We start from the raw sequence: 15,592 nt of genomic DNA on the forward strand, positions 1-15,592 counted from the left end.
AAGTAAAGTACAGAGAGGTCGGATAATGTCCCCGCGACTATGTGGTTAGATCAGAACAGGCTAAAGCCGAAGTCTTCTCCTTTCTATTTCACCTCTGGGTCTTGGCACCTCTTTTTACTTTACCAATCCAACGTATCAGGAATGGGAAGGTGTCCAGACTTCTCCCACCTTCACGCTCATGTTGCGATGCAGGTCACTGTCATCCCACACTTGTGCTATTGCAGTCTTCCTCCTTCCTTTCTGGCCCTCCCCCGATCTGTTCTTTGCACAGCAGCCAAAATAAACCTTTAAAAGATCAATCAGGCCGAGTGCGGTGGCTCACACCTGTAATCCCAGCACTTTGGGAGACCAAGGCGGGTGGATCATTTGAGGCCAGGAGTTGGAGACCAGCCTGGCCAACATCGTGAAACCCCGTCTCTACTAAAAATACAAAAATTAGCTGGGCATGGTGGTGTGCACCTGTAATCCCAGCTATTCTCCTAGGAGGCTGAGGCAGGAGAATTGCTTGAACCCAGGAGGCGGAGGTTGCAGTGAGCCAAGATCACACCACTGCACTACCACCTGGGTGACAGAGAGAGACTCCATCTCAAAGAAAAAAAAAGATAAATCAGATTATATTACTGCTCTGCTCCAAACTTTTCCAGACGTTTCTATCACACAGCATAAAATCCAGTGTCCTCCTCACAACCTACAAGACCCTACAGTCTGGCCCCTCTTCCACCTGGCCTCTCTACCACAACCACATTATCCCCATCGTTCCTTGAATACACTGAGTACCTTCCCCATCAGAGCCTTTGAACTTATTTCCTCTACCTGAAACACTTCTCCCTCGCAGATTCTCATGACTCTCTTCTTCATTTCACTCAGATATCTGCTCAAATGTCACTTCTTCAGAGAGGCCTTTCCTGGCACCTGCTATCCCTCTCAGCATCTCCTTACCCTGCTTCATTTTCCTTCATTTTTCCTGTGCCTACCTGACATACCGCTGTGTCTTTATTTGTTGGTTGTCTACTCCAGCAGTAGAAGGTAAATTCTACATTCACTGTTAGATTTCTAGCGCCTGGAACATGGTAGGTGCTCAATACATTTCTTGAATAAATGAATGAGTTTTTGCTCTGCTTTTGTCTGCACATGTTCTATCAGGGTGATCTTATGATCTTCCATGTAAATGCTACACCATGTGCCAGCAGCTTCTAAATCTTAACTTCAATCCGAATCAATCTCCTGAGCTTCCAACTCACTTTGCAGCCACCTACAGGACATCTCCCCGTGTGTCGTATGTCTAACACACATATGTCCAACATGGAACATAACTTTTTTCTCCCTTCTTTAGCTCTTATTTCGTTAAATGACACCACAATCTTAAATACCCAATCCAGAAACCTGGGATTATTACCCCTCTTCCTTTCTCAGACCTCCATCTAATCAATCCCTAAATTCTGTTCATCCTACCCGTAAAGAGCTCTCAGATCAGTCCACTTCCCTCCATTTCCAAGGCTCCTAGCCTGGTCCAGGCCACATTGCCATCTCTCACCCCAGTGGCTGGGACAGCCTCCAGCAGGTCTCCCTGCCTCCAGTCCATTCTCTACAGGATGTCTTATGGTTAATTTAGAACATAAATCCTGGAGTCAGAGATAATATCCAGGCTTCTAGTTGAGGAATTAGATGATAACGACTCCTGTCACATTAAATGGAAGAGGAGGCAGTCTGGGGACATGTGACATTTGACTACCTTTGTGGCATTTTAAAACATAGCTGTCTCCTCCCACTAGGTGGCAGAAATCATCTCATTCATCTTTATAGCCTCTGTGTCCTCAGCACCCAGCACAGTGCCTAGCACAGAGCAAGTGCTCTTGAATGTTTATTGCATGTGATCGTACCCTGAAATTCACGAGGGAAGGGACTCTTTGAAACCCAGCCTCGATGGCACCCCGCCACTGCTCTTATGATATTCATCATGTGATTCTGTAATTCCTGTTTACTCATCTGAGTCTTCACTAAGTGAAAAGCCCCTCTTTCATAATTAAAGCTCAGCACAAAGTGGGTGCTGAATAATGTTTTGTGAACTCAATGACAAAGTGAATCTCTCTCTGTACATTGCAATATCCTATTTACTGCTTCTTCTACCTCCTTCTGACCTGTTGGCCTCTGTAACAGCAAAACCAGCCATTCTCCTAGGCAGGTCTTCTCTGGCCCAGCCACTTCTCAGCTCTCCCAGTGTCTGTGACTCACTGCCTCAAGGGTAGCTTTTGATATCTGCCATCAGCTGCTGCTGCTAAGGATTCAGGTCATGCTTGTGTCTCTTCTCTTCGATACCAAGTAACCATTGTTGTCTAAGAGAAGTGTTTATCTCTACATTTTTGTACTGTTACTCTACTTGGGGAGAGATACCCATGAGGAAGGATGTTGTTCACCAAGTAAACCATGAAGGGAAGGATCCTCCAGGTGGAAATCACGTAGAATGAAATGGATAAAGATGTGGAGAGCTGAAAGAGAAGTTCTCAAGACCCTCAAGGAAGAAAGCATGTAGGAGAACTGAAGAGAAAGACAGGTGCCAGAATGTGGTACAGGGTAGGGGGAGCTTATAATATAATTATAATATGAATATGATATGATATAAATTATATAATGATTATCAGAATAATAATGGCTATTATTAATTGAATGCCTAAAATGTCCCAGGCGATGTGCCAGCTGCTTCACGTGCATTATCTCATTTAGCCTTCACTAGAACACTATGCGTTGGGTGCCAAGGAGTTTGAACTTCATCTTGTTTATCTTGAGGATAATGGGGATTCATTGAAGGCTTTGAAGGAGAGTTGCATGGTCAGATTTGCCTGGGCCCTGCCCATGGGATGCTGCATCCAGAAAAGAGAGATGTCAGGATCAGGACAGCCCAGGGGTTATGACTGAGCTATCAGTCCATGAGGACACCAGGCCAGAAAGAAGAGAAGAGACCAGAACCTACAGAAGGAAACCTAGCAGTGGGCATCGTGGAAAGCAGACCTGGAGTGGAGCAGAGGCCTGAAGGAGGATCAGGAGCAAGCCCGGAAGGAAATCAGGAGAGTTCATATCAGATAGCTTGAGTTTAATGAGTTTACATCCACTGACAGTTGGATAGAGGGGTCTGATACTCTCAAGAGAGGCTCAAGGGTAGAGATAGAAATTTTGGAATTAATAGACTATAGACGGTAGTTGATTTCATGGAAGTATGTCTCCAACAGGACAAAAATCTGAGCTTACTAGGCCCTACATCATCTAACCCTTGCTTACCTCTCTGGAATCATCCCTATGTCCCCTCAGAATTATTTTCCCTCTCATCATACTGTAATACTCAGGGCTGGGGCCGGGTGTGGTGGCTCACACCTACCTGTAATCCCAGCACTTTGGAAGTCCAAGGCAGGTGGATCACTTGAGCCCAGGAGTTCGAGACCAGCCTGTGCAACATGGCACAACCCCATCTTTACAAAAAATACCCCAAAAAATGAGCTGGATGTGGTGATGCACACCTGTAGTCCCAGCTACTCAGGAGGCTGAGGTGGGAGGATCACCTGAGCCCAGGGAGGTCAAGGCTGTCATGCCACTGGACTCCGGCCTGAGCAACAGAGTGAGACTCTGTCTCTAAATAAATGAATGGATGGATGAATGAATGAACGAATGAATGAATAAATAAATGAATAAATAAATAAATTAATTACAAATACTATAATACTCAGATTTCCCCAGTTGGGCCATGCTCTTCTTCCTACAGGTCTTGCCCTCGGGCGGGCCTTTTTCTAAACTCTGCCCTCCGTTTGGAATGACCTCTGCCCTATCCCACTTCACTTGGCTAACTCTTACTTGTCCTTCAGGTCATATTTTTAAATTAAGCTTTAAATGTCTTCCCACTGAGAAAGTCTAGAACACGTGTTTATCCTGTGCTTCCTGCAACTTATAAGTATACCTTCTTACACCTTTCTGTGCTCCAGTTTAAGAAGACTGGGTAACACAGAAAAAGCCTCTCAGGGCTTCACTGTGAGTCTTTAATACATTTACTAAGAGAAGCCAGACCCAGACAGTTCACCAGCCCCAAAGCCCAAGAGCCTAAAGCCTGACCCTTCAGTACTATTTTTTTTTTAATATACTTTAAGTTCTAGGGTATGTGTGCACAATGTGCAGGTTTGTTACATATGTATACATGTGCCATGTTGGTGTGCTGCACCCATTAACTAGTCATTTACATTAGGTATATCTCCTAATGCTATCCCTCCCCCCGACACACAATAGGACCCGGTGTGTGATGATCTCCTTCCTGTGTCCAAGTGGTCTCATTGTTCAGTTCCCACCTATGAGTGAGAACATGCGGAATTTAGTTTTCTGTTCTTGCAATAGTTTGCTGAGAATGATGGTTTCCAGCTGCATCCATGTCCCTTCAGTACTATTTTGTGAGGGTAAAGGAGTAAGAGAGAGCACCCAGGTCAGCCTGCCCCTGCACTGCCATTAGGGGATTCTGCACGTTCATTCCTCCTTTGTTTAATAAGCACCTGTGTTTACTGTGTCTTAGATGTCACTGCCTTTGAGAAACCTTCCCTGACCTCCAGCCCGGGTGAGGTGATTCCTCTGTGCTTCCTCAGCCTCCTGTGCTGACCCCTATGGGATTGTTGCTTTCGCTGTGGTTTTGTTGTTGTTTTGCGTTGTTTTTTTTTTAATTTTTTTATTGACTCATAATATTTGTACATATTTACAGATCACATGTGACATTTTATTACATGCATAGAATGTGCAATTATCAAATCAGGGTATTTAGGGTTTCCATCACCTTGAGTATTTGTCATTTCTACGTACTGGAAACATTTCAAGTCCTCTCTTCCAACTATTTTGAAATATACATCACTGTTAACTATAGTCACCCTACTCTGCTATCAAACATTAGAACTTATTCCTTCCATCTAACTGTGTATTTGTACCCATTAACCAACTTCTCTTCATCACACGCACTCCCTGCCCAGCCTCTGGTAGCTATCATTCTATTCTCTACCTCCATGAGATCAACTTTTTTAGCTCCCACATATCAGTGAGCACATGCAGTATTGGTCTTTCTGTGCCTGGTTTATTCCACTTAAACAATGATCTCCAGTTCCATCCATGTTGCTGAAAACGACAGGATTTCATTCTTTTTAAGGCTAAATAATATACCACATTTTCTTTATTCATTCATCTGTTGGTGGGCACTCAGGTTGATTCCGTATCTTTGCTGTTGTGATTAGTGCTGCAATAAACATGGGTGTCAATTACAGTGGGCAAAGGACATGAACAGACATTTCTCAAAATAAGACGTACAAATGGCCAACAGGTACATGAAAAAATGCTCAACATCACTAATCACCAGGGAAATGCAAACCAAAACCACAATGAGATACCATCTTACCCAGTCAGAATGGCTATTATTAAAAAGACAAAAAGTAACAGATGCTAGCAAGAATGTGGAGAAAAGGGAACTCTTACACACAGTTGGTGGGAATGTAAATTAGTACAGACGTTATGGAAAACGATATGGAGATTCTCAAAAAACTAAAAATAGAACTACCTTGCAATTCAACAATCCCACTATTGGATATTTATCCAAAGGGAAAAAATCAGTATATCAAAGGGATCACTGTGCTTTTATTGCCTGCTCTCCCACTAGTCTGCAAGCTTTTTAAGAAACATTTGTTTAATAAATGAAATAATTGTGTCCCACTGTGCGACATGCTCCATAATGGGCCCTGGGTACACCAAGTTGACAAGGACATGGTCCCTGCCCTTGAGCAACTGCCAGTCTAGCCACTTGATCCTCATCCATAGAGATCACTTGGGTGATCTACCACTTCACTCAGGTGAACTACCATAGATCACTTGGGTAAACTAGCATACATTATTTCATCAGAGCAACACATGCTTTCCAAGTCTGTGCATACACTTAATTTTCTTTGATGCTTATAGCAGTTTGTGGGGGATAGTGGTAGATAAGGCAGAGATTAGTTCCCAGACCTTAGTTACCAGGGAAAATAGGGGGTGGCCAGGAGGAGTGAAATTTGTTGGTGAACTTTGTTGTCACAAGTTCACCACTTGAAAGAACAGAGATGGAAACCATGGGATTCCAGCAGTTCTCCTTTCTCTGGGGCTCCTAAGGGCAGAAGTTTGGCTGCGGGACCAGATCTTACACTGTTTTCACTCCATCTTGAGGCTGATGCTTTCCCTGGCATATAGGATTCCCTCCCAATTCTAGTGCCCCCAGCCTAAGACTGGGGAGCCCTGGGCGAGGAGAAGTCAGTGGCTGGGCTGTGACTGAAGCTCCCCAGTGCAGCCAGGACAGGATGGGCCCCAGTGTAAACCGGATTTGCCTTGTAAACAGCTGAGCAGCTGGGCTCCATCTTGGCAGGGGAGCCCAGCAACCACCCAGCAGGACAGCCGCAGCCCAGCAGGGCATTGTCCAAAGAAAAAGGGGGGAAAAAAGCTGAGTAAACAAAGAGGGACAGCCAGTTTTTTCGTCTCTGACTTGTTATTTCAGCCGGACAATTGCTGTGCTGACTGCGGGTCTGGTTGGGCTGGGCCAGGCTAGCTTGGTTAAACTGGGCCAAGCTGAAGGCTCCGTGATCTTCTTTACCTCATCTCCTCTCTTCTCACCTCAACTCAACTCACTTTGCCTTCTCTACTCTAGGCTCACTTCTGGGAAAGGGGTCAAAGATGGAAACTGCAGACAAGTGGGGACAGGCTCCAGGAGCCAACAGGAGGGTAAGGAATTGAGCATTTGCCAAGTATATATAGAGGTATATCCAAGGTCTTGTTAGAACACAGAGCAGAGGCTGATACAGCAGATTCAAATAGTCAAGACAATCTGTCCGACATTGGCTCAGATACCCCCACTCTGGCTCTCATAGGCAAGTTCGCTCTACATTGCAATAATCTTGATACCAAAGTTACACGTGAAACCCTAGGACTGTCTTCCTACCAGGTTTCACATCCCAGCCATCTTCGGCCACTGCCCAAGTACAAGCCCCTGCAGCCTTCTCCAGTATTTTCAGCCCCAAACTGCAATGCACCTCCTCTTTACCTGCTGCCGCCTCTCCTCCCAGCTTCTCCCCTCTCCCCACTGCCACCTCTCTTCGAAGGTTTTCCCCTCTGCCATCTAAAGCAGATTCTCAGGTCTTGACCGCCTCAACTTTAGTGACCTTATCACCACTTTATGTGTCCATCCCTGATCCTATGTCATTCATTCATTTGACACATATTTAGTAGGCACCTACTCTGTGTTCTCAACACTTGAGATAGTGACGAACAAAACCCTGTTACCAAGGAGCTTTTGCTTTAGAAGTGGGAAACAGACCGTGAAACGATACAAGATAGTTAAGGGAGTGATCAGTACCACAAAGGAAATAAATAGCATGGTAAGATAGAGTTGTGGGGCTGGGCACGGTGGCTCACGCCTATAATCCCAGCACTCTGGGAGGCCGAGGCGGGTGGATCACCTGAGGTCAGGAGTTTGAGACCCGCCTGGCCAACGTGATGAAACCCCATCTCTACGAAAAATACAAAAATTAGCTGGACGTCTTGGTGGGCGCCTGTAATCCCAGCTACTCGGGAGGCTGAGGCAGGAGAATTGCTTGAACCTGGGAAGCTGACGTTGCAGTGAGCCGAGACCACACCATTGCACTCCAGCCTGGGCAACAGGAGCAAAACTCCATTTCAAAAAAAAAAAAAAGAAAAAGCTGTGGTAGGATAGACTACTTTATATAGGATGATCGCAGAAAGGCTCCCTGATGTTACATTTGAGCTGACAATTCATGAATGAGATGGAGTCAAACATGCCATGAAGGGTCCCAAGACATGAAAACCTCAGGAGTGATTAAGGACCTGACAAGAAGGCCAGAGTAGCTAGAATGCAATAAGGGGAAAGCAGCACAAGAGAAAGTCAGAGAAGCAGGAAAGAGCCAGAACAGGCGGGGCCTTCGAGCCTATTGCGAGAAGTTTGGATATACTCTGAATACAACAGGAAGCTATTTAAAATGTTTAAGTCGGGCCGGGTGTGGTGGCTCAAGCCTGTAATCCCAGCACTTTGGGAGGCCGAGGCGGGTGCATCACAAGGTCAAGAGATCGAGACCATCCTGGCCAACATGGTGGAACCCAAGCTCTACTAAAATACAAAAATTAGCTAGGCATGGTGGCAGGCGCCTGTAGTCCTAGCTACTTGGGAGGCTGAGGCAGAAGAATCACTTGAACCCGGGAGGCAGAGGTTGCAGTGAGCCAAAATCACATCACTGCACTCCAGCCTGGTGACAGAATGAGACTCCATCTCAAAAAAAAAAAGGTGTTGAAGTCATTGGTGAAAACTGTCCTACTGCTGAGAATTTCACTAGCATCCTCGGCTTTCCTTTCTCTCACATGCGTGTTCCCACCACATTTCCTACCCCTCCCACCAGAGCGGGCGAGGGCAGTATCTGTCAGGTTTCCCCCTCCCTGTATCCCTGGCACATGCTTTCCAATAAATGTTGTTTTCACGGGAGAATAAATAATCGAATAAATTAATACATAGTTAACGCCTCCTCTTTGACCTCATCAAAACCACCAGTACCCAGTTCTAACATTTTCTCCCAGTATATCAGCACACCCTGCTCACTTATTTCTGTACCTAGACTCAGCCCCATGATTGTCACCCTGAACTGTCTTACTAATATTTCTCAACTCCTCTGTACCTGTCCTTCTAGAATACTAATTGGCAACGCCCTGACTCTGTAGCATGGCTATTATCTACTTCCATGTGCATAGCTGAGAGCTGTTGAACAAAATCAGAAGACGCTGCAGACCAGTCCCACTGCAGATGCCTGTCCTCCAAATCATCTGTGTCTTGGTGTCGACCATCTTCTATTCCTTCACTCGCATTTCCTACCCTATCTAGAAAACCACGGTATGTGACACCCCCCAACTTTGAGCCTCATCCCTTTAGTTCCATCCAAACCCTTTCTTCTCCTCTTCTCTCTTTCCTGGTGGTCTGCCTCTTCTTGTTCAGGGCCAGGCTTCTCTGCCCCTGTATAAGTCACCCTATGATCTGATAACCATCTATCTTTCCATCTTCAGCTCTCTTTGTGCTGTGTCTTATCCTTTATGAACCCCGAATTGTGCTGTAGCAGTACCTTATAAACAACATAACCAGCATTTATCGAGACCTTATTATGCATCTGCCTCTATTCTCAGCACTTTACATATGTTGGTTCACTTCATCGTGCTACACTATACCACTCTCTAACTATACATACTATGCTATAACTATCCCATTTTACAGATGAAGAAATGAGGCACAGAGAGGCTAGGTAAATTGCCATGGTCACACAACTAGTAAGTGATATTTAGGACTGGAATCCAGGCCAATGGACTCCAGTGCTCATGATTTTTGCTCTGTGGTTTCTCTCTTGAGCATCCTTTACCTCTGTTTCTTTGCCCAGTTTTTCTCATCCATAAGGACTAAGCTCAAGAATCATTCATTTTAGGGAACATTCCCTTCCCTAGTCTTTCTCCCAAGCCTCTAGACCCACTGCTACTGTCTAGCATGTAGTAGATGCCTGATTAAAAAAATTTAACAGCCTTATTAAGGTATCATTCATACACTGTATAATCGATGGTGTGTGTGTGTGTGTGTGTGTTGTGTGTTTAGTATATTCACAGGGCTGTGCAACCATACCCATAATCTAATTTTAGAACATTTTTATCCCCCTGAAAGAAACCCCATTAGCAGCGAGTCCTCATCCTCCCCTCCACAGCCCCTGGCAACCACTCATCTACTGTCTCTATAAATTTGCCTCTTCTGGACATTTATATAAATGAAACCCTACAATATGTGGGTTTTTTGTGACTGGCTTCTCTCATTTAGCATTTGCTCAAGGTTTATCCATGCCAGAACATGTGTCATTCCTTCACTCCTTTTTATGACCATAATATTCTATTGTATGGATCTACCATAATTTATTTATCATTCATTGGTTGAAGGGCCTTTGGGCTGTTTTCGCTTTTTGGTTATGATGAATAATGCTGCAATGAACATTCACATACACATTTTTGTGTGGATGTATGTTTTCAGTTCTCTTGGATTTATACCTAGGAGTGGAATTGCTGTTGGGCCATATGGTAACTCTACATTTAATATTTTTAGGAACTGCCAAACTGTTTTCTAAAGAGACGGTACCATTTTACATTCCCAGTAACAAACAGTGAGGGTCACAGTTTATCTACATCTTCACCAACACCTGGGTTTGAAATGTTCTGTCAAATGCCTTTTTTTTCTGTTTTTTGTTTGTTTGTTTGTTTGTTTGTTTGTTTTGAGACAGGGTCTCACTCTGTCCCCCAGGCTGGAGTGCAGTGGCGTGAACACAGCTCACTGCAGTGATCCTCTCACCTCAGCCTCCACTCCTAGCTAATTTTTAGATTTTTTTGTAGACGGGGCCTCACCATGTTGTCCAGGCTGGTCTTGAATTCCTGGGCTCAAACAACCCTCCCACCTCAGCCTCCCAAAGTGGCTCAGACAATGGGTAGAATCTTCCAACCAGATTAATGCAACTGGGTTTTTTGTTTTTTTGTTTTTTTGGTTTTTTGGGTTTTTTTTTGACAGAGTCATGCTCTGTCTCCCAGGCTGGAGTGCAGTGGTGCAATCTCAGCTCACTGCAACCTCCACCTCTTGGGTTCAAGCAATTCTCTTACCTCAGCCTCCCAAGTAGCTGGGATTACAGGCGTGGGCCACCATGCCCAGATAATTTTTTGTATTTCTAGTAGAGATGGGGTTTCGCCATATTGGCCAGACTGGTCTCAAACTCCTGGCCTCAAGTGATCCACCCACCTCGGCCTCCCAAAGTGCTGGGATTACAGGCATGAGCCACCACGCCCGGCCAATGGGATAAATATTTGAATTTGAGTCCATGCCAAGGGAAGGAAGGCTAAGCTGAAGAGAAGCTCTGGGAGTTATTTGATAGTAAATTTAGAAGAAGTCAGCAGGTGCTATGGGCCCCCATGCATCTACTATTATTCGGATCCCAGAACACTTCAGGGGATAGAGAGTTCTGTTCCACTCTGCACTTGTCAGGCTAGCGGTAGATCCACGTAGAGGACAATGTCCAGTTTGGGAGAACAGACACTGATCAACAACTCTAATCACTCCCATAGACCACAGACCCTGATAGTTTGCCAAGAATGACACGTGTCTATTGTTTAGCATCTTTGATCTTCACAAATGTCCTGAGAGTGGAATAATAACAGTAGCTAACATTTATTGAGTGCTCACAGTGTGCCCAACATTCTTTGTTCTGTTTTCCACGTAGAAAATCATGCAATCCTCAGGCCGAGTGCAGTGGCTCACACCTGTAATCCCAGCACTTTGGGAGGCTGAGGCGGGCAGATGACGAGGTCAGGAGATTGAGACCATCCTGGCTAATACGGTGAAACCCCATCTCTACTAAAAATACAAAAGAATTAGCCGGGCGGGAGGCTGAGGCAGGAGAATCGCTTGAACCGAGGAGGCAGTGGTTGTAGTGAGCCGAGATCGCGCCACTGCACTCCAGCCTGGGCGACAGAGCGAGACTCCATCTTGGGGAAAAAAAAAAAAAAAAAAATCATGCAATCCTCATAACAACCCAGAGATGGGTAGACTAACTGCATATTTCAAATGAAGAAGCAGGCAGAGGGGCTTAAGTAACTTGACCACACAGTCACTGAGCAGTAGGACCAAGACTCAGACCCAGACTACTGAGGAGTCTGAGCAAGTAAAGGATAGGGAGGCTTGATGGAAATCAACAAATCAACACTAGTTGCTTTAGTAAGTGCTGCAGTGCTAGATCTTAATCTCTCCCTAGACTTGGACCCCCAGTCTGAGCTTTGACACTTGAGTTCTGGCGCCATGGGGCCTAAGAACGGAGTGGCTCCATCACTGAGGCAAGCAACCTCTTACATTTGAGCCTGTTTGTCTGTATATAAAGGGCAAGAATGGGGAAAACTGTGTACTTTAAGCTATTTGCTAGGACTTTGGGACAGTTGGTTCTGGACACTCATCCGAGACAACCAGCTATTTGTGGATATCGTTTATTCTTTCTGCTCCTCTCCTCATACTGTGACTTCTGCTGACCTCCTCTGCTTAAGTAAGTCCCCACTGAGGTCCTGACCTATCTTTGGACCATGCCCTAAAGAAGTTGTTCCAGGCCAGGCATGGTGGCTCAAGCCTTTGGGAGGCCAAGGTGGGTAGATAGCTTGAGTCCAGGAGTTTGAGACCAGCCTGGGCAACATGGTGAGAATCCATCTCTATAAAAAATACCAAAAAATTAGCCAGGTGTGGTGGTGTGTCTGTAGTCCCACCTACTGGGAAGTGAAGGTGGGAGGATCACTTGAGCCTAGGAGGCAGAGGTTGCAGTGAGCCATGTCATGCCACTGCACTCCAGCCAGGGCAACAGAGCAAGACCCTGTCTCAAAAAAAGAAAAAAAGAAAAACAAAGAAAGAAAGGAAGAAGAAATTGTTCCATGGAGAAGGTTGTCCCTTCATCTAGTATTAGGATAAAGAAACTGAATCTCAAAAAGATGACGAAACTTACTCAAATTCATGTTGCTATTACATAATGAAACTGGGATTTTGAACCTTGGGCCTCCAACTCCAGATGCTGTGCTTTTTTCCCCTTTTCCCACCATGACAATAGAAAACGGGCCTAACATTCTCAGCGGAATAGAACTGGAGTGCCTATGGGTCAGGATATTTGAAATCGGGTCATGTTGGAAATCATTGAATGGACTAGAAATGTTCAACTTAGAGAAAAGAAGACGCCAGGGGACATTATTGTTGTTTTTAGATTTCCAAAAGGCTATTGTGTGGGACAGAGATCAAACCTTTTTTGTCTGAGCCCAAGAGTTTAAACACAGACCAGTGGGTGGAACTTCCAGGGAAATAGATTTTAGCTCAAGCTGTGTGTGAACTTTCTAAACAGCCGAAGCTCCCCAGAGCAGCAAAGCCGCCCGAGGATGTCTGGAGCCTCCTGGCCTTGGAGGTGTTTGGGCAGGCCACCTATTAGGAAGACTGTGAAGACAGGCTAGACCATGAGACCCTTTGAGGCTTTATAGAGAACAGTCTGGGGTTCTGGGCTCCAATCCCAGCCTCTCCCAGCCTTCAGAGCTCTGGAAGCTGCTGAGCGCCACACCTGCCACCTGACCTGCTCTGCTGGTTGTGTGTCCCTCCTTCCCAAAGCATCCTCCAGCTTCTCCATGAGACTGAGGAGTGAAGAGCAGCATGCCTAGGGCCTGTGTGCAGCAGGACCTCCATTTGCTGTGTGGCTGCCTTCTCCAGGCCTTGCTCTTCCCTTGATGTTGAATAGAGCTTCCTAGAGCAGGAAGTGGAGTCAAGGCCTGGCCCAGAGCCAGAGTCTGGTCCAGGGAAACTTCGTGGGAGAAAGGCTCATCTGTGCTTAAGAGCTGAGGTTTGGCCAAGCCTTGGCTGAGAAAGGGAGTGTCCTGAAGGACTGCCTGTCTGGTGCTGATCGGGGAAGATTCATTTGATGACATCTTCATTAGGATTTTCCTCTCGTCATACAGACTCCGCACCACACTCACACACATACATAACTATTGGAAAAACGATTTTAATACCCATGGCACATTGTCCTTGTGTGATATAAAATCCAATGACATGTGGCATTTGGAAAAGGTCACTTCTCCCATCAGGATTCATTAGCCTGTTTCAGCCTCTCCGCCTGCAGGACGGGTCCCAGCTGCTTGTCCCCTGCAGTGGGGCCAGTTGGACAGGTAGAGCCTGCAGGGACCCTCCCTGGAGAGCAAAGGGCCTCCCCAGGGTGCTGGCCAGGGAATTCCTACTTTGGCCAAGCTCTTTCCCACACATGCCTGGGGAGTAGGGAAGGGTGGTCTCCAGAAAAAATGAGACCCCTGGCCAGGCAACCATGGCTTTCAGGTCTGGAGTGCATGGGATACGGAAAGTCCGGACCAAACCCTCAGTGTTTTTCCTAAGACGATCATCCTTTGGCAGAGAGGGATATTTGAGGGACTCTGGAGAGAGAGCTGAGGGACATGGTGGATGCAAAGAGGAGGCAAAGGACATGAAGGAAGAAAGAGGCCTGGGGGGCGGGGGTGGGCAGGATCCTGGGCCTTCCTCTGGGGACCTGACTGGAACCTGGGATCTGCTGGTGTTCTCTATTCCTTCCTCTTTGGCAAAGCTAGGACTCAAGCCTGGTCTTCTTGCTCCATTCTCATGTTCTTTGTGTGCTCGGGTTTCATCTCTAGGTGTGAAGCAGCTGTGCCCACTAGCCAGGGCCATGGGAATGGGCATTATGTGTCAATGCTGGTGTTGGTGTGGCCAAGGGAAGGGCCCGCCAGCACCAGCATCTATGCCTGCCCGACTTTCCACATGCGGCCTGGCCAGCACTCACCTTGGGAAGTTACTTCCTTACCCGCTAAACGGAGCTGCTTCTCAGATCCTTGGGCTCTTGGTTTGTTTGATGGGAGTCACCAGATCACAGAAGAACTCTAGTTGCCGAGTGGAAGAACGAGGACAGTCAAAGGAAGAGAGAAGACTTTGAAAACACTAGAGCTGGAAACCAAGAAGCCAGTAAGCTTGGATGAGGGGAACGGGAAAGAGATGCACCCTAAGGCAAAGGCTGAGAAACTGGCAGCCCACAAAAGTGGGGGTCCTGTTCCTGAGCGGCAGTGTGGATTCACTCCCACACCCATGCACCCCTCTTATATGTCTGTTCTTGCCGTCCAGTATTTAAAGGATGGGAAAAGAAGGGCCCTCCAGCAAAGAGAATAACGGGCGCCCAGCGATGCAGAAAGAAACAGGGGACTGATGTGCCCAAGGCCCAGTAAAAAATTCAAGAAGCGAGTGATGCGGGGCGCGGATCATTGAGTAATCCCAGCACCTTGGGAGGCCAAGGCAGGTGGATCACTTGAGGTTAGGAGTTTGAGACCAGCCTGGCCAATACGGTGAAACCCTGTCTCTACTAAAAATACAAAAATTAGCTGGGCGTGGTGGTGGGTGCCTCTAATCCCAGCTACTCAGGAGGCTGAGGCAGGAGAATTGGTTGAATCCGGAAGGCGGAGATTGCAGTGAGCAAAGATTGCGTTACTGCACTCCAGCCTGGCCAACATAGCGAGACTATATCTCAGAAAAAAAAAAAAAAAAGGCACTTTGGGAGGCCAAGGCGGGTGGATCACCTGAGGTCAGGAGTTCGAGACCAGCCTGGCCAACATGGTGAAACCCCATCTCTACTAAAAATACCAAAAATTAGCCAGACGTAGTGGCAGGCACCTGTAATCCCAGCTATTCAGGAGGCTGAGATAGGAGAATCGCTTGAACCCAGGAGGCGGAGGTTACAGTGAGTCTGGATCATGCCATTGCACTCCAGCCTGGGCAACAAGAGTGAAACTCCATCTCAAAAGAAGAAGAAGAAGGGAGTGATCTACTGAGCTCAAGTCACTGCCCATGGAGTCCGATGAGGATTACTGAGACTTAACCATCAGAACTGGCAAAAAGGGAACCCTTGGCAATCCCAGCCAGAACGCTTTCAAGAGAATATGGGAGGGGAAAAAGAGAGAATGATGAATA

The 15,592-nt window shown here is 46.4% G+C and overlaps 1 protein-coding gene across 1 annotated transcript in view; it reads left to right on the top strand.

The window, feature by feature from the left end:
- RNF220 (ring finger protein 220) overlaps positions 1-15,592 on the top strand; it is a 253,111-nt gene that overhangs the window by 169,006 nt on the left and 68,513 nt on the right. The gene's annotated exons all lie outside the window — the stretch shown is intronic.

Source organism: Macaca thibetana, chromosome 1, assembly GCF_024542745.1.
Source record: "Macaca thibetana thibetana isolate TM-01 chromosome 1, ASM2454274v1, whole genome shotgun sequence".
Taxonomy (NCBI): Eukaryota; Metazoa; Chordata; class Mammalia; order Primates; family Cercopithecidae; genus Macaca; species Macaca thibetana.